The 24,288-nt window shown below is 40.5% G+C and overlaps 2 protein-coding genes across 14 annotated transcripts in view; one reads left to right on the top strand and one right to left on the bottom strand.

Moving 5' to 3' along the window:
• Window positions 1-5,877, bottom strand: part of March7 (membrane associated ring-CH-type finger 7) — a 35,341-nt gene extending 29,464 nt beyond the window's left edge. For 4 of the 5 annotated variants that reach the window (XR_003711666.1, XR_003711665.1, XM_028769196.1 and 1 more), the window contains exon 1: window positions 5,732-5,876. The gene's annotated coding sequence lies outside the window, so the exon portion shown is untranslated. Of the gene's footprint in view, window positions 1-5,731 lie in introns of all 5 variants that reach the window. The other variant, XM_028769194.1, reaches the window with a different exon arrangement.
• A 140-nt stretch (window positions 5,878-6,017) lies between these two features.
• Baz2b (bromodomain adjacent to zinc finger domain 2B) overlaps window positions 6,018-24,288 on the top strand; it is a 304,725-nt gene continuing 286,454 nt past the window's right edge. For all 9 annotated transcript variants that reach the window (XM_028769276.1, XM_028769275.1, XM_028769278.1 and 6 more), the window contains exon 1: window positions 6,018-6,076. The gene's annotated coding sequence lies outside the window, so the exon portion shown is untranslated. The remainder of the gene's footprint in view (window positions 6,077-24,288) is intronic.

Genomic DNA, 24,288 nt, shown 5'->3' on the forward strand with positions numbered 1-24,288 from the left:
GGCGGGGGCGGGGGCGCGGGTGAGTCTCCAGTAGAGGGAGAGGGGGGGTTGGGGGAGGAATAGAAAACATATGAAAAAGAAAAGAAGTTCTGTGACCTGCTTATGGAGACCATTTTGTTTGAACCCTACCACAAGTTGCCTGTCAGTGTACAACTTGGATTTTCACTTAAACAAATTAGGAAAGTTGTGAACTTACAAAGCAGAGAAGAAGAAGTACAACTCAGAAGTAGTTGCTTTTCTTTCTGTTTTTGCAGTATTGGAGACTGAACTTGGACCCTCACAATGCTAGGCAAGCACTGTACCACTGAGATCCAGCCTTAAACTATAATTTTTTTTAACAACCATTTGAGTCAAGCATAGGTGACACATGCCTTTAATCCCAGCGCTCAGGAGGCTGGCTGACTTCTGAGTACAAGGTTAAAGTAGGTGATGCTCAATGCCAGCCAGAGTGGTACAGTGAGACTCCGTCTCAAAACAACAACAAAACAAAAACTACTGTTTTGGCACAGGTCTCACTAGGTTGCCCAGAATGGCGCTGCAGCTGTGCTCTTTCTACCTCAGCCTCTAGTTGGACTAACAAGCTGTGCCACACTAAGCCTGATTCTATCACTCTGCAGATCTCTGTGTCCTAATACTGTCATAACAGTTTCATTCAGGCATGCCAAGTAATATAGTAACATAGTAGACACAAACCATAATCCTAGACTAACAGAGAAGATCCAACCCATCCACATCAGCTGATGCTGTCTCCTACCCCTAAGTCTTTTTATGCACTTATTAATATAAACAACACATTTATTAGTAAAGTTCATTTACCACTTTCTTTCCAAACCAAGATACTGAAGTTTTGTAGGAAATAAGCTGATCACTACCTAATTTTCAGCACATACCAAATTCAAATAATTTGTAGAAAAATAGTACAATGTAAGATGCTTTGAAATCTGTGTGGTATGATTCTGTATTTAATCTCTCTAATGCTTAAATTTTTTACCTACGAAAATGTTGATACTACTTTCAAAAGTGTATTCTGAGATTAGCTGACACAGCACATATTCAACAAATACTAGATTTTATGAAATAATACTAACAGTTAGGAATATAAGTAGCTCAAAAAGTATATTGGCTTTTTTTTTTTTAACTTTGTGTATATGAGTACATTGTCACTGTCTTCAGACACACCAGAGGGCATCAGATCCCCTTACAGTGGTTGTGAGCCACCAGGTGGTTGCTGGGCATTGAACTTAGGACCTCTGGAAAAGCAGCCAGTGTTAACGGCTGAGCCATCTCTCCAGCCCAGCTTTCTTATTATTTGAAATTTGCCTTTATCATATACTAAAAGATTTTAAGAATCACTCAGGGCTACACACAATCCACTCACTGCAAAGAAAGGTCTAAAAATGTAGTTACCATAATATCTCCACAGTTACAGCTGTTACTGCTCTTAGCGGAAGACTAGGTTTGGTTCACAGCACCTACATGGCAGCTCAGTCACCTGTACTTACTCCAGGTTCAGGTGATGGGCTGCACCCTTTTGACCTCATTGGACTCCTACACACACGGTGCACATGTATAGAGCCATACACATAAAATAAATGAATAAATCTTTAAAAAGGGAGTAAAGCTAGGGCTATAATCTCAGCACCAAGTAGAGGCACGTGTATTAAAAAGTCAAGGTCATTCTCACATATGTAAGACCAGCTTGGGCTAGAGACCCTGTGTCAAAAAATAAGTTTGGGGAGGGGGAGGAAGGAGAATTGTTCAACATGTAAAACATTTTCTGCTCAAGAAAGAAGACCTAAGATTGGATCTGTAGCACCCACATAAAAAATCAAGTTATGGTAATGAACATCTGTGCTGTGAAACCAAGACGGGAAGATGCCAAAGGCTAGCTCTCCAACCTATCCCATGACCAGTGAGTTCCGGGTTCATTTAGAGACTGTAAAGACTTTATCTCTAAAAACAAGGTGGAGGATGGTAGAACCAGACATTGACCTCTGGCTCCCACACACAGATGGGCTTGAGAATCCACACACATACCCATATACAACATATACACAAAATGTAAATAGCTGTTTATAATCTTAACATCTACAAAGTGAATACCAAAAAGTGCTGTGCTTATAAAGACTAAGTTGAGGTCATAGTCACAAAATAAGAGTGTAGATCACCTGATGTGCAGGGCTTAAATTTCCTATTAAATTCTTATACATACAAAAAAACAGGAAAAATTAACTTCCACATACCAATCAACAATGTTAAACAAATTATCATTACTCAATCAGAATTGTATACTTACCATTTCTTATATTATTTTAAAGCAACTGCAATAATCATGGCATTTTAAAGAATGTACATTCTTATAATGCTCTAAATCTGTGTAAGTAATAAGAAAACAGCTACTACTTTCTCCCGCACCTTAGTATGAATGTATCTCGCAAAGCCATGATGATGGTCTAGATAGGACACCACCAACTTTTAGTTTTCTACCCCTTAAATGTAAATGTGTATTGCAAATGATACTGTCTGATTTGAAAGAGTCCAAAGAGGTCTTGCAGCTTCCACTTTCACTCCTCAAATGCTACTCTGAAACATCATACCATAATAGATCACACGGAGTATCAAGATCCAAATATCAACCTACACCCCGGAGGCAGGAAAAGCTAAATGAGGCCAAATGAGGGGTGCTCTTCTTTTTTTTTTTTTTTGTTTTTTTTGTTTTTTTTTTTGTTTTTTTTGTTTTTCGAGACAGGGTTTCTCTGTGTAGCCCTGGCTGTCCTGGAACTCACTCTGTAGACCAGGCTGTCCTCGAACTCAGAAATCCGCCTGTCTCTGCCTCCCAAGTGCTGGGGTTAAAGGTGTGCACCACCACCACTCGGCCAGGGCACTCTTTCAGACACTAAACTTCTGGGCCTTTTAAAAACTCTGATACTTAGCTACCACATACTTACAGTATTCCTAATACTGTAAATTAGTATTTTAAGGTATTTTAAAACTATTTTTGAAAGGTGAAAACTTAGCATCTTCATTGGAAAATATAAATAAGCTTGTCTATCAGTTCTACAGCACTTAAAGATAACCTATTCCTGTTGAAATGAATTTACTGTTTAGGTGATTCAATTCAATCTTCATTCAGCAACTGAAAACCAATTTAGATTTCTTCATGCAAAGTCAGAAATACAAGATTACTAGCTTTTACAAGCCTAGCCTCTTTATAGCTGTTGGCAAAAATGGGTGCAGGGGAGTAGGTGATTTTAAAACCTGCTGTTCAAACTTATCTAGTCTAACCAGTAGTCAGAGGAAATATACTTGAGAACAGGTAAAACCAGCTTTGGCCACATTAAGTTCATGTTAGTGTAGAAAAGGAAAAATTACAAATATCAAATCTCAGTCAACTGTCAAATTATGAAGCAATTTTACCATTTCTACTCAGTTCTTTTAGATTCACTCCCAGCAACTTTACTAATGATATAACTTTGCAAAAACATTAAAAAAAAAAAAGATAAATGAATTACCTCAGAGTTCTCCTTTAGTGATCTAACAACTTCAGTAGGAACTCATTCATTTTTAAGTTGTGATCCAATTTGGCCCATTGTTGATCTAGAGTTTACTAGCTCAAGACTTAATTTGTTGCTTAAAGGTGTGGCTTGATACGTTTATACATTCTACTTAGGTATTCTCAGGTTTTTTACCGTCACAGAAGACTGTGTCAACAAAGATAATCTAAAGATAATTGTACTTGGGTACAACTCTTATTCCTCAGTCTTCCTGCTAAGCTCTAGCCTTCCTTCACCAACTTTCCACCACGGGAAGCACATCATCACTGCAGTCACAGTTTTCCAAGCCTAAGCCTACTTCACACCCCACAGCGCGACCGTCCAGTATTTACAGTAAGGCAGTCACTGCGCTTGTTTACTCGTTGGTCTGATGACTAAACTGTGAGTTGTAGGAAGATGTTGCGTCAAGCTCATTCCTGCAAAGGGAAGCTCTAACCTGGTAACCAAACAATGCTTTCTATTACTTGATAAATTTTCCACTGTACGATTATTTTCCTAAAACATATTAAAATGTGGATATAACAGATGACAGGTGTGTGAGATGGATATGGAACTAATAACATTTGTCTGCATAAACGCTACAGATGATTTATGTCCAAGTTGATTACCCAAAACCTTCATGTAGAACACAGAGAAAAATCTGTGAAGTACGAAAACAATCCTCCTTATTCAAGACACCTGACCTGGGTTGAGGTGTCTTAAATATAGCTGAGAGCGCAAATAATTAGCATGCCCCAAGACCCTACATTGACCCTACATTGCATAAGACATCCGACCCATCATGTAACTGAAAATAAGGTAATGGGGGGGCCCTAGATTCCATTATATACATATGTGAAACTGTCAAAGAATGATGAAAAAAAAATCTATGGGCATGGGGAAAGGGAGGGAGACGGTGTACCAAACATTTAGGGCAAAACTAGAGCTGTGTGGTGGTGTTGGATCTGGAGGCACACTCCAGCAATCCCAGAGCTCAGGAGGCTTAGGCAAGAAGAGTATCTTAAGTTAGAGGTCAGTCTGGGTAACATCGTGAGTTCAGTGCCAGCATGAAATACAAGGGCAGAGACCTCTAATCAACCCATCTATACATGAAGCTATGGGGACACAACTCACAAAGTCCAAGTTTTAAGGTTTGTTCTTTTTTTTTTTCTGTCCAGAATGCTTGGTTATAAACGGGTGGTAAATTCCTTTTGTTTGTAGTCATTAAAAACCCACAGTACAAGTATTGTGCCCTGTAGTGTAGCTGCTGACTGCTTCACACACTAACTCATTAAAAAAAAAAAAAAAAAAAAAAAACCGCATCCCAGGAGTTGGGGGAACTCATCTCAACTTGGAAATCTGAAGAGGTTAAAGAACCACAGCCATAGCGATGCCCAGAGTTTGGGATTCCATTGCTCCTGCCTCACACACACTGGAGCTCCTCAAAGAAAATACTGACCCCATTTCTGGTTATCTTGTGAAAAATACATGGAATCTATCTACCTCTCTAGTAAAGGAACTCTTGTTTAATTTGTAAATCAGGACGGTATCTCGATACTCACCCCTTCGTTCTGGCTACAAAAGGGGGGTATAGAAGAGAGTAAGAAATGAGGACTTAAAAAAAAAAAACAAAAACTATAGAATGGCGTGTGACCCGAGGCCCGCTCTTTAAATTGTTTCCACACTGGTCGTGACGACGTGTTTATGACCCACACGGATTCCCACTCCCATATACTAACTACCACCTACTTTTGCGGGGAGGAAGGAGGGTGTTCATTGTAGTGGTTTCGTGGTGTGTGTGTGTGTGTGTGTGTGTGTGTTCTTCACTACGCAGTTTCTTCAAGGTGAGGGTGCATTTTACTCCTCACACCCTGCGTGTCTAGAGTCGGTCCCTTACACCCTCTCCGCCCCGGTCTGAATCAGAGGAGCCATCCTTTCTGGCTCATACACCAGTGTCACGCCACTCACGATGCGGGGCCGCGGAGAGGCCTACCTCCACCTACTGCGAGGGGCTGGGAAACCTAGCGAAATCCCGGGTGGGCCGACCCCGCACTACGACCGCCCGGCTCCACGGGCCGCCTCGGGTCCCCGAGGGACACGCACCAGCTGCCCTCCCTGCCCGCGGGGTCCCGAGGTTGGGGGAGGAGGCCCGCACTCCAGCGCTCCCCTCCCCCACCGCCGCCGCCGCCGCTCTTTACCCTCTTCCACCTCGCACTCCGCAGGGAGTGTCGCGCTCGCCGCAGCCACACCGCCGCCTCCTTCCTCGCTGGGCTCGGTTCCCGGGCTACGAGCAGAGAAGTCGGCGACGAAGCACAATGGCGGCCGCCCCTCCGGATGCGGCGCAGAAGTGGCCGCCGCCGTTGGCAGCCCCGCCCTTCCTCCTCCCCCGCCCTCTGCGCGCTCTCGGCCCGCTTCTCGCGAGAGCGGCGGCGCTGCGGGGGAGCCGGGAGCTGCGGGCGGGCTAGACGTGCCCCGCCGCGGGGTGGTGCTCTGACTGCGGCAGCCGTTGAGGGCCGCCTCGGGGGAAGCTGCCAGGCGCCACGGTAAGCGGCCGCGGCTGGTCGGCGACGTGCGGGCGTGCGGGCGCCGGGAGCGGCGCGGGAGGCCGGCCGGGCTGGTCGCCGCCCGGAGTGCTAGGGGCTCGGCGCCCGCCTCGCTCCCGCGCCCGCCGCGGGCCCCTGCAAGGCCCGCCGCTCCGGGTCCCGCCCGGCTGGTTGCGTGGGTGGATCTTGTTTTCTCTGCGCTTGGCAAGTGGCGCAGTGACTGTTTACGGAATGGAGTCCAACGCTGCCTTCTCCCACCTCCCCTCGAGCCTCCCTGGCGTGTCCTCCCTGCCCAACCTTGTAGGATTTGACAGCTCTCCCTCCACCTACAGCCTTCTGATTGATTTCGTACACCCTGCTGGCAGTTTCCTTGGAGTAAATAAGTTGTAGTAATGGGGTATGTTGGCGATCACTTCTGAATCTTAAAAATCGGGCTTTTAAAGCTCTGACAGCGCAGCTACAGGTTTTGCAGCAGACATCCACTTATTTTAGAAAGAGCGAGGGAATCTGTGACGTAGTCTGGTGAATACGAGAAGAAACTTTCAAAACCACGGTTAATGTGGTAAACTAAGATGTAAATGAGTCCTAAGAAATGCAAAAGAGTATGGGAAAGCCACAAATTATGTGGAGTTTCAATGATGGACCAAACACAAGTTGTTTAACGGTAAGTTCTTACTGAAACTTGGAAGCACAGGGAGGGCACTTGGGTTTTTAAGTGACCTATTTGATTTAGGGGTATTTGTTTGTTTGTTTTTAAGGATAACTTGGGTCCACATAATTCCATTAAGTGAAATGCCATATATATGTGTATATATGTACACATACATATACATATGGGTTTGTCATTTCATCTGATCAAAGAAGTAGCAGTCAGTAATTTTCTCTGTCTCATTTATCCTCACTCATCACTGTAATAAACTTTAGTGCAAACTTCAGGGTTTGGGGTTTTTTAAATTTTTGTTAAAGTTGACACCCAGATGTCATCCTTTTAGGGAGTAGTAGACAAAATGTCTGGTAAAGGCTAGAATTAAGTACAGATTACTTTTGAGGAGATTTAATCTGTCCTGTTAAGAGAAATAATTGTTCTATTCTGTTTGGCCGTACAACACCCTTAAGAATCAGAATTCATGGGTTCAAATCGAAGCACTTCGTCTGATTACCTTTGTGTCCAGCAATTCTTTAACGTTGCTAAGAATTCCTTAACCCAGGCTTCTTCCTGTGGATTTGGTGCTGCCTATGCTTCATGGTGGTGGTGAAAGGATTAAATGAGGTGATCTGTCAGTTCTTAGAACATAGCAAGCATTCCATAATTGTTAGCACTTATGTCATGTGTCCAAGCCACCACTTGGCCCTTCTGGAACTTGGTGTAGATTCCTTGAACATCTTTTCCCAGTTTATTTTGTGTTAGGAAGATCAACTGCACCATTTTCCTGAGCTAGAGTAGACAGATGTAGTAATGGGAACTTTTCTACAGAACCCCTAAATCTGACAAGGGCGGTGCAGGTTTTGGCAGATTCTGGTTTCGTCTCCTCTCAGTGTGAGGGTACTATGAGAGATGAGTGTGGTGCCACCTTCCTAGTTCACAGAGCTTCCAGGTGTTAACTGTTTAAAAATGGTTATATTTACTTATCTGTGTGTGTGTAAGTGTGTAAGTGGAGGGGTGCTTGCCACTAGAGCATGTGTGAAGGTCAGAGGGCAACTTGTGGGAATGGGTTCTCTCCTGCCATATGAGTCCTGGGGAATCAAACTCAGGCCATCAGTCTTTGCAGCAAGCTCCTTTACCTGTTGAACCATCTCACAGGCTCCAGAGTCTAATTTTTAGTTAATGCTAGGTAATAGCTAAAAAAAAGAGACAGAGAGATTGAGATTGATTTACTCTCTGCTATGAATTTTTAAATATTTTATCATTGTCAACAAATATTGAAATTTTGTTGTCTTAAAGACATTTTTTGCTTTACTAGGAGTTATGGATGTAAGTAAAATAGTGACTATATTTTCAAAACAGTAATCAGAGCAAAGGATTTGATAGCAAGCATCTGAAACCAGAATTCCTCTACACTAGCCCGAGTCCCTTTGGTTTGCAGTGTTCTCTCACTTAGCCCTTTGATGACCTGTCCTTACGACTGTGGCTCCCTTCTGAATTCACGTGTCTCTGGTGACCTCTTGCCAACACTGTTTCATTGGTTTCCATTTCTTTACTTCTCTAAGACAGTGTCTTAGTGGCCTTTAAGTCACTTCATCCCTCTGCCGTATGAACTTGTCTGTCATCTGGCCGTGGTCACAGCCCTGATTCTTGGGCTTACACATTGTTATTGTTTAATCTGCTGGATTACTTAGAATTCTCTTTCAGATATCACATTTCAAGTTACTCGTTTTGCTCCTTTCATCATTATACCATAAAACCTTCTTAGGAACTCCTCTGTGCATTCTTTACTGTTGGGAAGATGGGGCGATGTTAGCTTTTGACAAATTGATCATTTTCAATTATCGGTTATCTTAACCTTCTGACAAACAGATTTCTCCACGATGAGACAAGTATTTACAGAACCTTTTTGGGATACCAATTTCTTCTAAACTGAAAATCTTATTAATCCCTAGGCTAGAGAAGGGAATCTGGGGTTACCAACTAACTTGAGAATCTACTATTTAAATTTATAGGTAGCGCCTGGCATGGTGGCGCACACCTGTAATCCCAGCACTCGAACTCAGGAGGCGGAGGCAGGAGGATCACAAGTTCAAGGCCAGCCTGGACTACAGAGTTCCAAGCCAGCCTGGGCTATGAGACTCTGACTCAAATAAAAAATAATAAAAATAAACATATAGGTAGGTCCCATTTTCTAGATTAAGGATCCCTATTTGTAATAAATGTTACATGAAAGTCCTGTGCTGTACATCTTTGGTAAAAAGAATTCTTTTTGTGCCAAAAATTGTAACCCTTGTATTTAACGATATCATAAATTTTTAATTTTCCTCAACAATTTTTATTGAAAAAGTGCAAAATTTAATAAATGAATATCTAAAAACATTCCTTTAATTGACTTCTGCTTTTTTTGGCAGCAAAAAATTTGCTCTCCAAAGGTAATATTGAAAAGTATAAGAACATGTGAAAATGGTGCCAGCCTGCAACCCTGAGAAACTGCTCTCACGCTACAACTTCAGTATAGGCCTCATTCTTAGAAACTGCAGTCACTCACAGTTGTTCCAGACTCTGTCCTAGCGAGCATGACTTCCAATTCATGGGGCACAATTTCCTTTTACACTGCTTAAAACCTAGAGTGTGGGCTGGAGAGATGGCTCAGTGGTTAAGAGCACTTGGAGTTCCCAGCACCCACATCCAGCGTCTCACAAGTGCCTCTAACTCCAGCTGCAAAGCATCTGATCCCCTGGAAGCCTTCTAGAACACTGTATTCATTTGCACAAGTCCTCATGCTGACACACATATGCATCTAATTAAAAATTTAAATCTTAAAAAAATTAAAAGGTGTTTAGTGAAAGCATCCATCTCTTATTAACGATACAACTAGGGTTTGGAGAACTTGGGCTAAATCTCACCCACCAGCTGTTACTGTAAATACTTTTAATGGAACAGTCATGCCCATTAGTTTATGTATTGTCTATGTATTAGTCAAGGTTCTCCAGAGAAGCATGGGCAGTCGTATACCACACATTATCTGTCACTTACCAGGAGATTTACTTTAAGGGTTGGCTAATACGATTGTGGTGCCTGACAAGTTTGAAATTTATAAGGCAGGCTGGCATGTAGACTCAGGAGACTTTGACAGTCTTGAGGGAGAATTTTCTCTTTCCTGGAAAACCTCAGTCCCTTTGAGGCTGATTGGATGAGGTCATCTACACAGTAGGGTAATCACCTGCACTTATGGTTAGCAGGCTATAGAGGTGGTCCACAACCACAGACCTGCACAGCATCTACCAGATAAGTGTTGATTGCAGAACTGGGTACTGAAGTCAACACCAGAAGTTTAGCATCACGTGTGTATGATTATTTTCTTCCTACAGAATCAGAACTGAGTACCTGAGACAATACTCTCTGTCTGGTCCTGTATTCATAACTTTTCTTGTGGAGACAAAAATACCTGACAGAGGTAACTTCTGGAAAGAAGAGTCTGTGCTGGCTGACTAGTTTTATGTCAATTTGGCAGAAGCTGGGGTCATTTTAGAAGAGGGACCCTTAATAAAGTGCTCCCTATCAAGTAGGCCTGTGGACAAACCTGTGGTACATTTTCTTGATCAATGACTGACATAGGAAGGCCCACCTCAGTGTAAGTGCTTCCATCCCTGGACTGGTGTCCTGGGTATTGTAAGAAGACAGGAGGAGGAAGCGAGTAAGCAGTGTTCCTCTGTGACCTCTGCATCAGTTTCAGCCTCTAACTGTGACTTCCCAGTGATGGATTATAATGCAGAACCGTAAGCAAAAATTCTTTCCCAAGTTCCTTTTGGTCATGGTGTTTTTCCATAACAGTAGAAGCCCTAAGACTAATCTGGTGTCACAGTTCGCAGTGGGACTTTGTCATGGCAGGGAAGGCATGGTGTCAGGACAGTGAGGAGGCTGGTCACAGTGCATGTGCAGTCAGGAAGCAGAAAGAAACAGAGTGGTGCTCTACTCAGTCCCTTTTCATTTAGTTGGGTCCCCAGCCTATACAATGATGATGGCTCCATTCAGGATGGGTCCTCAACCTCAGATAAACCTATCTGGAAATGCCTTTTAGGTATGTCCGAAGGGCTGGCTGTCTCATAGGTAATTCAAAAGACCACCTAGCTAACAAGATTAACCATCACAGGTTCTTTACAGAGAATCTGCAAACTTCTAGAGAGAGTCACAAACCTAGATTAAATAATCACTGTTTCTGTAATATAGTCTAGATAAACACATACATATATACTTATGCATACACATAACACACACACACACTTCATTGTGACCATAAGAACCACATTTGCCCTCCATTGCCTGTTTATATTTCAAGAGGCTGGAAGCAGAAGCAACTATGGAGAGAGTTTCTGTGGGTACTCCCTCTGAGAAGTTTGGTTGCATCCCCCTTCTTAAGTTTTTACTTGAGTTCTATATAAACGTGTATGTATGTATGTATGTATGTATATAACGTATGTAACGTATGTATGTATGCATGGTGATTAGCTTTTATTATCAACTTGATACAGGGATACGGTATGTCAGGGGTTGTGTAGATTAGGTTGGCCTGTGAAGAGCTTCATTAATTGAGTTCATTGGCATGGGAAAACTCACCCTAAATGTAGGCAACAGTATTTCCTGGGCTGAACTCTGGGTAAGATGAAAAGAGAGATGGATGAACAGTAGCATTCTTCTATAGATCTTTGCTGTTTGCCCTTGACTGTGGATGGTCCTGCTCCTGCCACTGAGACTTCCCTGCCATGATGGAATGCAACCTGTAACTGTGAACCAGAAGAGCCCTTCCTCTATTAAACTGTGTTTGTTACAGTATTCTGTCATGGTAATAGGAAAACAAACTAAGACATTCATGCACACTTGGATATAGATACGTTTTAAAGTTTACAGTAATTATGTTACACATCCTAGCTGTTTTAATATAGGCTTAAGGGGGGGGGGTGTCTCTCTTCTTTCCTGCCTCTCTACCTTCTGCTTTGTAATCTGCCCTCCTGCCTCTACTGCTTCACCAGCATGCTCTGCGGTCACACTGAGAAATTGCTATGTGTCCTTCCACTGTTCTATGTGCATGGCCATGTAGTCATAAAAGAGGAGATAAAGGTAGAGTTTTAACAGGATAAAATTTAACCTTGAATCTTAAGGAACTGGGGAATTGTCTACTGGGAGAATATTACCCTAAGGTCACCGAAAGTACCGTAAATTAATAAATACATAGTACAATTAGTAGATCATGTTTAACTATGAAAACTAAACAACATGTAGAAATTTAATATACATTTTACTTAGACATCTTTAAAAATAATCTAGAATATCCTATTGTGTGAGATTGAGAAAATGTTTATTCTGTCCATTAGCATAAAAAATCCTGTAGTAGAAATTTCTCTTTTTAAAAATTTCCTATATATACATTTAGTATGGCATCAGACTGTTATTTTTCTTCAACAATTGAGCATAGTTTAATTTATTTATTTTTATTTTATGTGCATTGGCGTTTTGCCTGCATGTATGTCTGAGTGAGGGTGTTGGATCCACTAGAACAGAAGAGAGAATAGAATAGAGGGAAAAGGGGGAGTAATTATTGGACTGCTTCCTGCTGATAAGGGGCATCTTGTTCCTTGGGGCAAGTTTGAGCTTCTCCATCAGGATACCTAATTTTTTGTTGTTTCTTCTTTGGACACAACAACCAACCACCAGCCCACCCCTTGGGGCTCTAGCATGTACATACCCTAGGAAAAGTCCCCAGAATTCCAACCATCAGACAACCGCAGAAACTATCTGCGGCTGGCAAAAATCACACCCCTGCTAGAGCATGAGTCGGCCACTGTGAACAATCTGAAGCAGCCCCATACCCCATATCTGGGATTAAAACAAAAACATATTCTTACGATTGTTCTATGTTTTTCAAAGAAACCAATACCCCAAAATTGTCAGTACAGTTGTGAGTTGCCACGTGGGCACTGAAAATGGAACCTGGGTCCTCTAGATGAGCAGCCTGTGCATTTAACAGTTGAGTATCTCTGCAGCCCTGAAACTTCTCTTCTAGTTTGTTTATAAATTGCACCTCTACTGTTTTAGGGAAGTACCATAGCCTAACTCCAACAAAAATGTGTGTGTTAAAACTTTTTTTTATAAGAAATTGTTTCCCTGTGTTTATTTGTGTGTGAGAATTGTTTCCCTGTGTTTATTTGTGTGTGAGAATTGTTTCCCTGTGTTTATTTGTGTGTGAATGGATGACACTCTATGAGTGTACATGAGGTCAGAAGACAGCTTGCAAAAGTGGGGTCTCTCCTACCGCGTAGATACTGAGGATTGAACTTAGGGCATCGGGCTTGGTTGCACACACCATTACCTGCCTGGGCATCTTACCAGCCTATATGTACTGAACTGTAATGACCAATACAATCATATTTAAAAACTGGAGACTTTGGACAGTAATTAAATCAAAAGAGGGAATCTCCCATGGACAGGGTCAAAAGCCCCAATAAAACACTTGAGGGCTGGATATAAAGTTGGATAGTCCTGAGGCAAAATAAAATAAAATTTCCAGATGGAAACAAGCCTGAATTATATTGTAGGACCCTGTCCTAAAACAACCAAAAAGCATGGGGGGTGAGGGGTTACAGGAAGTTTGAAGGAATTGATTTACTGTTCTACAGTACCACTTAAAGAAGACAAAGTAGACATAGCATCCCTCCCTGTTGGAGGACACAGAGCTCCTCTTGGAAATAGGATAGCCTCTATCAGATACCACACCTCTAAACACCTACATCTAAAACTTCCTAGCTTCCAGTAAGTTTCTACTATGCATAAATTTCTTAGTCCATATTATTTTGTTATAGCAGTACAAATCTAGTAAAAGAGGTAGCAGATTGTAGCTGAATGGCCAACTTTTATTTAAATAATGAATTGCTACTATCTATAAATACTAGGGCTTAATAACAAACTAAAACATGATTGAACTATTTTTATGCTGCATCTTTTAATAGCAAGCCATTGAAGTATGACTTTTTTCAATAATTTAAAAGGAAGAAGATAGTCCTTAAGGAGTTGGGGATATAGGTCTTTTGGTGGAGTGGTTCCCTGGCATACCTGAAGCATGCATGGTCAATTCTCTGGACAGTACAGAACTGGGCCCATGGTAACCCATGCCTGCAACCCTAGACAGTTCAGAACTAGGCCTATGGTAACCCATGCCTGCAACCCTTGACAGTTCAGAACTAGGCCCACGGTAATCCATGCCTGCAACCCTAGCTCTTACACCAGTGCTTGGAGGAAGTGGAAGAGTCAGAGGGACAGGGTTGGTCTAGGCTACATGGTGAGTTCATGGGACACATGAACATGACCTTACCTTGCAAGGAAGAGAAAGAAGGGAGAGAGGGAGGGAGGGAGGGGGGGAGGGAGGGAGGGAGGGAGGGAGGGAGGAAGAGAAACACTTAAAAACTTTCTTAAAGGTTTTTAAGTTATGTATGTACATATGTGTCTGTGACAGTATGTGCATGTGAATACAGGTGCAAATAGAGGCCAGAATTCTAAATAGTTTAATAATTGCTCATGTTTTCAGATGTACTACTACCCTTTTTCCCCCACAAGAATTAAATTTTTAAAATCTTAAACATAAAAGATAGAATACAACATTTATAATAAGTGTGTAAAACTTCCTCCATAATATTTGTATTATTATAACTACCTAGGCTATATTCTAGAAATACAGTACTAATGCCAAATCTTATGGTTTTAAAATTCTTTTTCCTTCTGGTGCTATAGTTTGAATCCAGGTTATTATACATCCTAGGCTAGCATTGTACTACTGAGCTACAGCCCAAGCTCAAAGCTTTTGAAAAGGATATTTATCTAAAAGAACCATGGCAGGCTATTTAACAGTATGTTTGTGCTTTACTTAAGATAAATGTATAGATAATTTTTAAATTATTTTATTCCGTGTGTGCATGTGTGGAAGTAAGAGAGCAACTTTTGAGAAGTTGGTTCTCTCTTTCCTCTGTGTGAGTCCTGGGGATGAAGCTCACATTGTCAGGATTGGTGTCGAACACCTTTATCCACTGAGGAACCTAACTAGTCCTATATTTCTTGTTTTTAATTAAGCATGTACGGATATGCCTGTGTGGGGGCACATGCACGCAAGCTAGTGCCATGGAGTTCAGTAGAGGGCGGTGGATGCACCGGAACTCGAGTTATTGGCTGTTGACCACTGCCTGATACAGGGGTTCAGAACCCAACTCAGATCCTCTAGAAGAACTATTTGCACTCTTAACCACTAAGCCATCTCTCCACCCCCTTTAAATAATTTTTAAGCTTTTAGTAAATTGATTACTTTAGTGTGGTTGATAAGACATGGAATTTTAGAACTTAATGTATCATTTGCTGTGTCATTTGCCTCAATAACTGTGATACACACCTTCTGTCTGCTTTTCATTGACAGGTTGAACATTTTTTAGAATCAATTAAGTGGTTTCTGCTTAGTGACAGATAGTATTAACAGCTTATCTATTTCACACTCAAAAGAAAAATTAGAAGTCTATCACAGTTTTATTACTTGACATCTTCAATATTTTAGAAAATTTTAATATTCTTTACTTTTTTTTTTTTTTGCATTGTAATGCCATATAAATAAATGTCTCGGCGGCATTGGCTTTTCCAGTGCAGTGAGGAACTGTGATCAGTACGGTCATGTGGTTTCACAGTGGGGATAAGTTCTGAGACGTACTTGGTGAGGCGGTTTTATTGTTGTGCACACATTATTTATTGACCTTGTAGGCAATGTAATCTTATGAGAGCACTGCGACATGCGGAGCCTGTTGGGAAACATCATTATGCAACACGTGACCATAGATATAAAGAGAAACCCTTTAAAACAGCAGATTATAGGCGTGGGATGTAGTTGAGTAAAGTGTTTGCCTAGTGTACAGGAAGCTTTGGTCCCCAGCACCGAGTAGGCTAAGCATGTGGTGTGGGTCTAATGACAGCACTCAGGCAGTGCAGGCAGGAGGTTCCGATGCTCACGGTCATCCTACATTATAGAACGTTCAAGCTGGAACTGCATGAGGCCCTGTCTCAATAAATAGAGAGCATGTTATAGTTGAGAATGGTGTAGATAAATAAGGTTTTAGGAATTCTAAGTTAATAAAATTTATTGACATTTTGAATAAATCAAATTGTGGATATGGTACTAAAGTTTGGACAAGAAGGGTTAGGCCTCAGAGAAGAAGAAAGCAAGAAGAGACACTCTAGGTCACTGTTTATCTGAGTGCTGAAGCAAAACACTAGCAGGTATACACTGAAATTTACTGTATGCTCTATAAAGAATAGAATTTGGAAATTCAAGATCTGTTTCTAACCCTATTTTTATAGTAGCTTTGGTGTGGTTAAGCCACCTTTAATATTGACTTGCTGTATAATCCAAAAACACCCGATAGGATGGGTATGACAGTCTCACAGGGAGAACTTGTAGTTACATGTGGTTACCCACTTTGAGGAGACCTCACACGTCTGACTCCAACCTGCATTGTCTGTTCTGTCAGCACATGCTACTTCTGATGTCTGGGATTACCAAAGAGCAGTCCTGGCCGGCTCTGGGCACTCGGTGTGTGTTGACGGCCTCACCACACTCATCATTGTATTGACATTTGTATTTTGGTTGCTCATGGAAACCTAAGTGGTAATTATCTCATAACATTGCCTATGTACTAGTATGTATATGATGGTAAAACATTTATTACTAAAATAGCTTCAGTTCAAGCTTCATTTAATAGCAATTAAAAATTTTAAGTTATTAGTGCTTTGGAAGAAGTTTTTAAATATGTAGGTTTTAATTCCTAAAAACTGTTAAATGGAAAAGAAAATATTGATTCAGAGGATTAAAATCACTCATCATAATATAAATGTTATAAGAAAAGTTGAACATTCTGAATGTAAGCGGTAGCAATACTTTATAATAAAATATTTTATATTAGAGAGAAAACAGACTATTTTTTAGTACTATATAATAGTATTTGTTAGAATGGTCTAAGTACTTTTAGAGTATGTGAAGAAGTAGTAGTTCTTTATAAAATAAAATGCTTTTAAATTCTAGGGATTGGATCTAAGACTTTGTGCATACTGGGCAGGCAATCCACCACTGAGCTATGACTCTAGTATTCTTTACTAAAAAAAAAAAAAATAAGATTTATTTATATGAGTCCACTGTAGCTATCTTTAGACACACCAGAAGAGGGCATCGGATCCCATTAAAGATGGTTGTGAGCCACTATGTGGTTGTTCGGAATTGAACTCAGGACCTCTGGACAAGCAGTCAGCTCTCTTAACCGCTAAGCCATCTCTCCAGCCCCTACCATAATACTTTTTATGTTGAGGAGAAAGAATAGATTTTTGAAAACTGGGTTTTTAAGATACCGTAGCATAAACTCTGAGGCAGGAGGATTGCCATATGAAGCCCAACTTGTGCTATACACAGTGAGTTGGCTTTAAAGCAAGTCTTTGTTGCAAACAAAAACAAAGAACTGATGTAAGCCAGGTCCAGGTCCCTTTGTGTAGGCCTATAATCCTAGCTACTCCCTCCCTTACAAAGTGAGTTCAAGAGCCATTTGGGCAGCTTGCCTCTAAGGAGGGTAGGGCATATAGCTCGGTGAGAGAGCACTTTCCTATTGGCTGACAAGTCTAGGATCATTCCCCAGTGCGAAGGGAGAGAGGGAAGAAAGGAGGAGGGAGTCAAGGAAGACCCTACAATGAGTGTTCTGGCATGTATTATTAATTATAATATATATTGGGCAAGATTACAGCTACTTTTCATGAAGTCTTTTTATTCTGACAATTCAGAGTACTTTAAAAATACTAATTAAACTTTTCAAAGCTCTCGTGATAGCTACATATAATTTAAATAATTTGATATTTCATATAGAAAAAAAACAAACCTGAGAGTCAAAATTGTTTATCTGTGATCACATAGTATTTAATTGATGGAAACTAAGTAAATCCAGATTCCTGTTAATCAAATATAACTCATGTAAAATAAAACCAGTGTAGTAATACCTAAATTGCAGTCCCATAATTTATGTTTTTAATATTTACTTTTAGTTAATGGTGTGTATGTGTGAAAATGTATATCAGTAGACATATGGACCACTGGTGTTGAATCCCCTGGATTTGTAGTTACAGGTGGTTGTGCAAAGCCCAAAAGAGATGCTGGGAACCAAATACTAAGCCCCTAAAGCATAGCAATTTAATTATACATCTTTAATAAGTATTCTAATATAATTTCTGTTAAGCACAAACATAGTTATATGAGATGTTCGCATTCCGTTTTAACAACGTGGCCTTTAAGTTGATTATGTGTGTCCTTTTGGGTTTTTTTTGTTTTGTCTTTTATTTTTTGAGTCAGGGTCTCTCTACATAGCCCTGGCTGTCCTGAAACTCACTTTGTGCACTAGTCTGGTCTTGAACTTAGAAAGATCTGGGTGTCTCTGCCTTCCAAGTGTTAGGATTAAAGGCCTGGCTGGGCTCTCTTCTTCTAAACACAGGTCATAAAAGACAGAATTGTTTAAGACTGTGAAACACTTTCTTAAATAGACCTGATGATAAACTCTTTATTAAACTTAACTATTTAAATAAAAACAATTTTCCTAATGGAGAATCTTAAACAAAAATAGGTAACTCCTCTTGATTAGAGGAATCTTGGAGCTGGAGAGATAGCTCAGAACACCTGAGTCCAATTCCTAGCTCCATATAAAAAAGCCTGCTTAGCACATGCCTGTAATGCCAGCCCTCTGGAGGCAGAGGCAGTAGAGTTTCAAGTTCAAGACTAGTCTGGGCAAGTGTTTTTAAAGGTGGAGGATTGACCTAGGGGGAGTGGGTCAGCGATAGGGTCCCAGGGAACAGAAGAATAATTTAAATATTCTCTCACTGCCTCTTCTAATCCAACTAAAGAAAGCAGTTTTATGAAAGTGTTGGGCATTCTAGTTGAACTTGTTTTCAAACACAAATTTCCCATGTTTTCCTGATAGCCTTAGTTTATACCCTTCTAAAAGACTAGTTACCAAATAGTGATAAAGTGAACAGCTTCAAAATGTTATTGTCTTTTTAAGTAAAACAAAAGCTGAAGCTTAGAACTGTGTCATATAGCCTATCTTCGCTTTCCTCCTGACCCAGTGTTTGCATCTCTTAGCCAGTATTTTCTGAGATTTGCAGTTTAGCTCAACATATTCAAGCACCTTGATCTTTGTAGTTTTTACCTTTTCCCAGAAAATCAGCTGACTTGGCAGATGATAGCCATGCTGCTGCCACTGCTGTTACTGTTTTTGTGTGTATACAAAGGTCCCTTGCCTGGCTTGTGCTCTGTCTTTGTCAGGGTGTTAGATGCTACACCTTATAGAAAGCCCTAAAGGCTTTAGGGACACTCAGTATATTTGTAGAACTGTCTACAAAGAAGAAGCAAATCTTGAACTGGTAAACTCTTACCAAGTCAGTCTTGGTCAAAGAAAACATGACCAACAGCATCTTCAGCTATATTAACTAATTTTAAAAGGAGATAGAAAGTGAGAAGATGTCACTTGATGGGAACTCCTATGATAGCTGTTCCCCTCTTCTCCCCCTCAACAAAAACAGGTACAATTATAGACTAACAGATCCTTGAACTGAAAATAAAAATATAAAAATAAACATTTTTATTTATGGTTAACTGATTTCAAGAATGCCAAGACATTAAGGAAAGAAAATATTTTAAACAATTCAGAGTAGAAAGAAACTGACGTGTAAAGAATGAATTAGAGCCTCACATTGTAAACATGATTTACAGTGAGTAGAAGATGGACATAGTCAGAGGTATGGTAGTGCTTACATATTGCCTGGTGCTGTGGGAGACTGACATGGGAAGGTTGCTAGGTGAGGGCAGGGCTGAGCTATACAACAAGACTGAAAAGAGAAAAACAAAACAGGAAACCAATCAAAAACTTTGAACAACCCAGCAATGAAAAGAGAAATAACCTAACTTTAAAGAAAAGATTTAGGTAGACAACCACATAAAAGGTACTTGACATCAGTTTGGGGAATGCACATAAAAACTACAATGAGATATGTTTCATATAGGAAGACAATAAAAAGGTAAGTGTTAATTGTGACATGGAAAACTGGAACCATAGTACATCTTTATTGGGAATATAAAATGGTGTAGATACTTAGGAAATTAGGAAAACAGTTTGTCAGTTCCTCAAAGGGTTAAATATAATCACTGAAAGGCTCATTAGTTTAATTCCTATAGATGCCTATGGACTTAAGAAAATGGACCATATGTCACAAAGGATCCAAAATAAAAATATCCATAGTATTATCCATAATAGCTCCAGATGTGGAAACAACCTGTGCTCATTGACCAACAAATAGATAAACAAAATATAGCATATCTATGTGCAATGGTTAATAATCATTTTCAACTTGACTAGATTCAGAATCACTAGGTTTAGGACAGACACACTTCTAGGTGTGTCTTATAGGGCATTTGCATAGAGTTTAGCTAAAGAGGGAAGTGACATCTCTGGGCTGGCAGGGGTCCTGAGATGAGTCAAAAAGGGAAAAAGAGAAAGTCAGCTGAGTATTCTTTTTCTGTTCTCTGATCTCCTGAGGTATGAGCCAATTCTCACCTGAAACTGCAAGCCACTCCTTCTGCCCTGTCTTCTCTGTCACGGTGAGGAATATCCTAAACTATGAGCCCAAACAAATCCTCCTTTAACTTGCCTGTTGGGTTTTTGGTCATAGTGGTGAGCAGAGTAAAAGTAGTCAGACTCAGCCAGAAAATGGAAGTTTTGCTACATGCCCTAACATGGAGAACTCTTGAAAATCTCGTAAGTGAGAAAAGTCAGGCCGGTGGTGGTGCACGCCTTAATCCAGCACTTGGGAGGCAGAGGCAATCGGATTTCTGAGTTTGAGGCCAGCCTTGTCTACAGAGTAAGTTCCAGGACAGCCAGGGCTATACAGAGAAACCCTGTCTCAAAAACAAAACAAAACAAAAACAAACAAACAAACAAAAAAAAACAAAAAAGTGAGAAAAGTCAAATATAAAAGGCCACTATCCAGAGCATACCCGTTCGTGGAGATGGAAACAGATCAATGGTTATTGGCGACTAGGAGAAGCCTGAACTCTGTAGTAGAAGGAATGATGACTAGTAAGTACGTGTTTGCTTTCCAGGTGGTGATGATTCTCTCCACCTAGATGGCAGTGATGATTTTATGCATCTGGAGATGTGCTAATTGCACTAAAATCCACAATGACATCATATATGTCTGTGGATAGGAGTGCTTTTTACAAAAACTAAGTTGACTTGGTAGCTAGAAGTCCAAGATCGACATGTCCTAAGAGTTGATTTCATTCTGAAGCAGTTTCCTTGTTTCCGTCTTACTGTGTGTTTGTGTGGTTAACCTTCACTTTGTGTCTTGCCTGTGTCTTCACAGACTCTTAGAAGGAGAGCACTCATATAGATAAGGCCCACCTATATAATGCCGTCTATCTTACCCACTTCCTTTAAGGCCTTATCTGATTCAGCCATGTTCTAAGGTCCTGATGTTAGGATTTCCTCAAATGAATGTGGAACTGAGAGATTCTATTCCACATTATACTCTACAACATGACCTTAAAAGATTAATGTTATGATGTATGAATTGTATCTCAGGTTTTAAAGTACAAGACTCAAGCTGAGAATAGGTCAGTGCTAGAGTATTTGCCCAAGCATGCAAACACTCCTTGGCTAGACTCAGCTTTGAGAAATAAAACAAAGTCTTAAGTACCTACATTGTAACTCTTCTGTCAGACACTATGAAACTCAAATGCAAAAGGTAATTTCTAAGCTAAACTGGGAAAAACCTCAATTAGCAACAAGTAAAATATAATACTAAATAGTAACCATATCAAGGAGTTTATAGAAGTTATTGTAGAAAACTTTAAAATATAGAAAACTAGATTTGGCCGGGCAGTGGTGGCGCATGCCTTTAATCCCAGCCCTTTAATCCCTGCCTCAGAGCCCTGTCTCTGAGGCAGAGACAGGCAGATTTCTGAGTTCGAGGCCAGCCTGGTCTACAGAGTGAGTTCCAGGACAGCCAGGGCTACACAAAGAAACCCTGTCTTGGAAAAAAACAAAAACAAAAACAAAAACAAAAAAAAAAAAGAAAACTAGATTTGAACTAATAAAAAGAGAATTCTAATTTATAATTGTAATATTACATATATAGCAATACACCACAATTTGGCTTTAGATTTCTTTATGTGTGAGTATGCATGAGTCTTTTGGCTGCACGTATGTATACACATGTTGTGCATGCTTGGTTCCCACAGGAGCCAGAAAATGGCATCAGATCCCCTGAACTAGATAGAGTTACAGGTGGTTGTAAACAGCCATGTGGGTGTTGCAAACCAAATACATATCTCTCCACCCTTCCCCCCCCCCCACACACACTATGACATTCTTATGACACTAAACAAGTTGATATAGAATTCTCGTTTTTAAAAATATGTAAGAATACCAGGAATTGTCCCATGCATACATGAATGGTTTATTATGTCAATGCATGAAAAAATATTTTCAGACTCAGAATTTTCCCTCTTATCTTAGATACTGACTAAAAGGATATTAACTAATCACAAAATGGAAAAGAGTGGACACACATCCTTACCAAGTTGCTGTTGCTCTCAGCAATGCAATAAACATGCACCCTAGTAGCATCGTTAAAAAAGAGCTCTCCCCCGAGACAGTCCTGCAGGATATGTGACATAAAGGTAAACATCAAAACACATTAGTCACACACAAACCGAGTGATATTTCATAGTGCCAATTAGAAAAATCACATGTTGAAATCAACCAGGCCCACAGTCTGTACATCAGTGGGCTGCTATTTAGTCAACCTAGGCATTTTGGAGCTGCAGAGATTTACATTGGGTTTCATGATTTCACTACTGAATATATTGTAAGTACTTATTTAACAGCAAAACCAAAAAGTCCATTACAGACCTAGAACTAGAAAAACAAAGTTAACTTTATATCCTCTTCTACTGATTGACTTTTATTGAAAACCATTTTTCTTCATACAATATAGTGTAACCATGCTCCCCCCTCCCAGCTTCTCCCAGGTCTTCCCTCGTCTTCTAGCCACCCAATTCCACGTCCTTTCTCTCATTAAAAAAAAACAAAACAAAACAAAAACCACAAGTGAAACCCAAGAAAGTCAAACACATACAACAATGGATTCCACAAAAACATAACCTGAAATCAAAATACACAAGCAATAAACCAATAAGACAAGTTGGAAAAGCCTATTTTTTTTTCAAGTAGATGCCAATGGCAGATAGCCTCTTGGTGGGGTGGGGGCCAGTATCCACCTCCCCTTCTCAGCGCTGGGACCCCATCTGGCTTGTCCCTGTGCGGGCCCTGTGCATGTTGCCACAGTCCCTGTGAGCTCACATGTGTTTCAGTCCTATCGTGTCTGGAAGACAGGTCTCCTTGGAGTCCATGGTAGAGAAGCAAGCTGTTTCCTCCACTTCTAATGCTTCTAGTGCTTCACATCGACTTGTGTGCTGACAGTTTAACTTTATTGTGTCTAGCTAGACTTAGCACCAAACCACACAGGTCAATGGCCTGGTCCCACAAGGTTCATTCACCCCCTTCAGCTACTGTTACAGGTCTCAGGGCTCCTGTACAAAACTGTGGTTCCTCTGACTCTGTCTATATATCCAGTAGTTTGGAAGAAGAGCTTAGAGAACTAAGGGAAGACCATCTGTATCCTTAGCACAGGAAGGCCAGTCTCTGGAATTTGCAGCACATCTTCCCTCCTCCAGGATGCAAATGCTCATCCTGAAAGTTCTTTTCTAAACCCCTTCATTTAGGGGTTTAATGAAGGAGCTATTATATAGGCATGATTATTTAAATATTGACCAGTGGTGAATGGCTCAACCTTCAGCCCTTCTTCCCTCCTCATAGGTAAAGAGGTAGGACCAAAAGTCTCTACTGTCTAACCACAGGCTTAATTTCTCTCTTAACCAGCTTCCATTATTAGGCTTTTCACATTATTAGCATAAACTCTGAGTTTGTTTATGAACAACAAAGCAATGCCCCTTCACCTAATTTTATTCTAAGAAGTCTAGGAAATTCCAAGAATCCTGAAAGCACTGTGACAGACACTAGAGACAAAAGATTATTATTGTACTTATCATAGTTGGAAAATGAGAATATCTAAAGACCAAGGATATAGGTCAGTGGAAGAGTATTTGCCTGCTATGTTTAAGGCCCAGGGTTTAATCACAAAAGAAACAGAGACAGAAGAGAGGATGAGGAGGAGAATAAAAGGAAAAGAATAGTATATTTTTAGATTCTAGTACAGGAAAGGAAAACCATTAAAAAGTGTTCCTTTGGACAAAGGTGTTAAATTTGAGCAGGAGAGGCTTTGAGGAGAAAGGTCTTACAACTAAGTTCTTCATGTTCTTTAGAGTAATCAGTCCAGAGAGCATCACTAACAATGTCTGTGAAGCCTTGGTAATGCAACATCCCTCTCCACCCCC

This window comes from Grammomys surdaster, unplaced genomic scaffold (genome assembly GCF_004785775.1).
Source record: "Grammomys surdaster isolate TR1022 unplaced genomic scaffold, NIH_TR_1.0 191, whole genome shotgun sequence".
NCBI lineage: Eukaryota > Metazoa > Chordata > Mammalia > Rodentia > Muridae > Grammomys > Grammomys surdaster.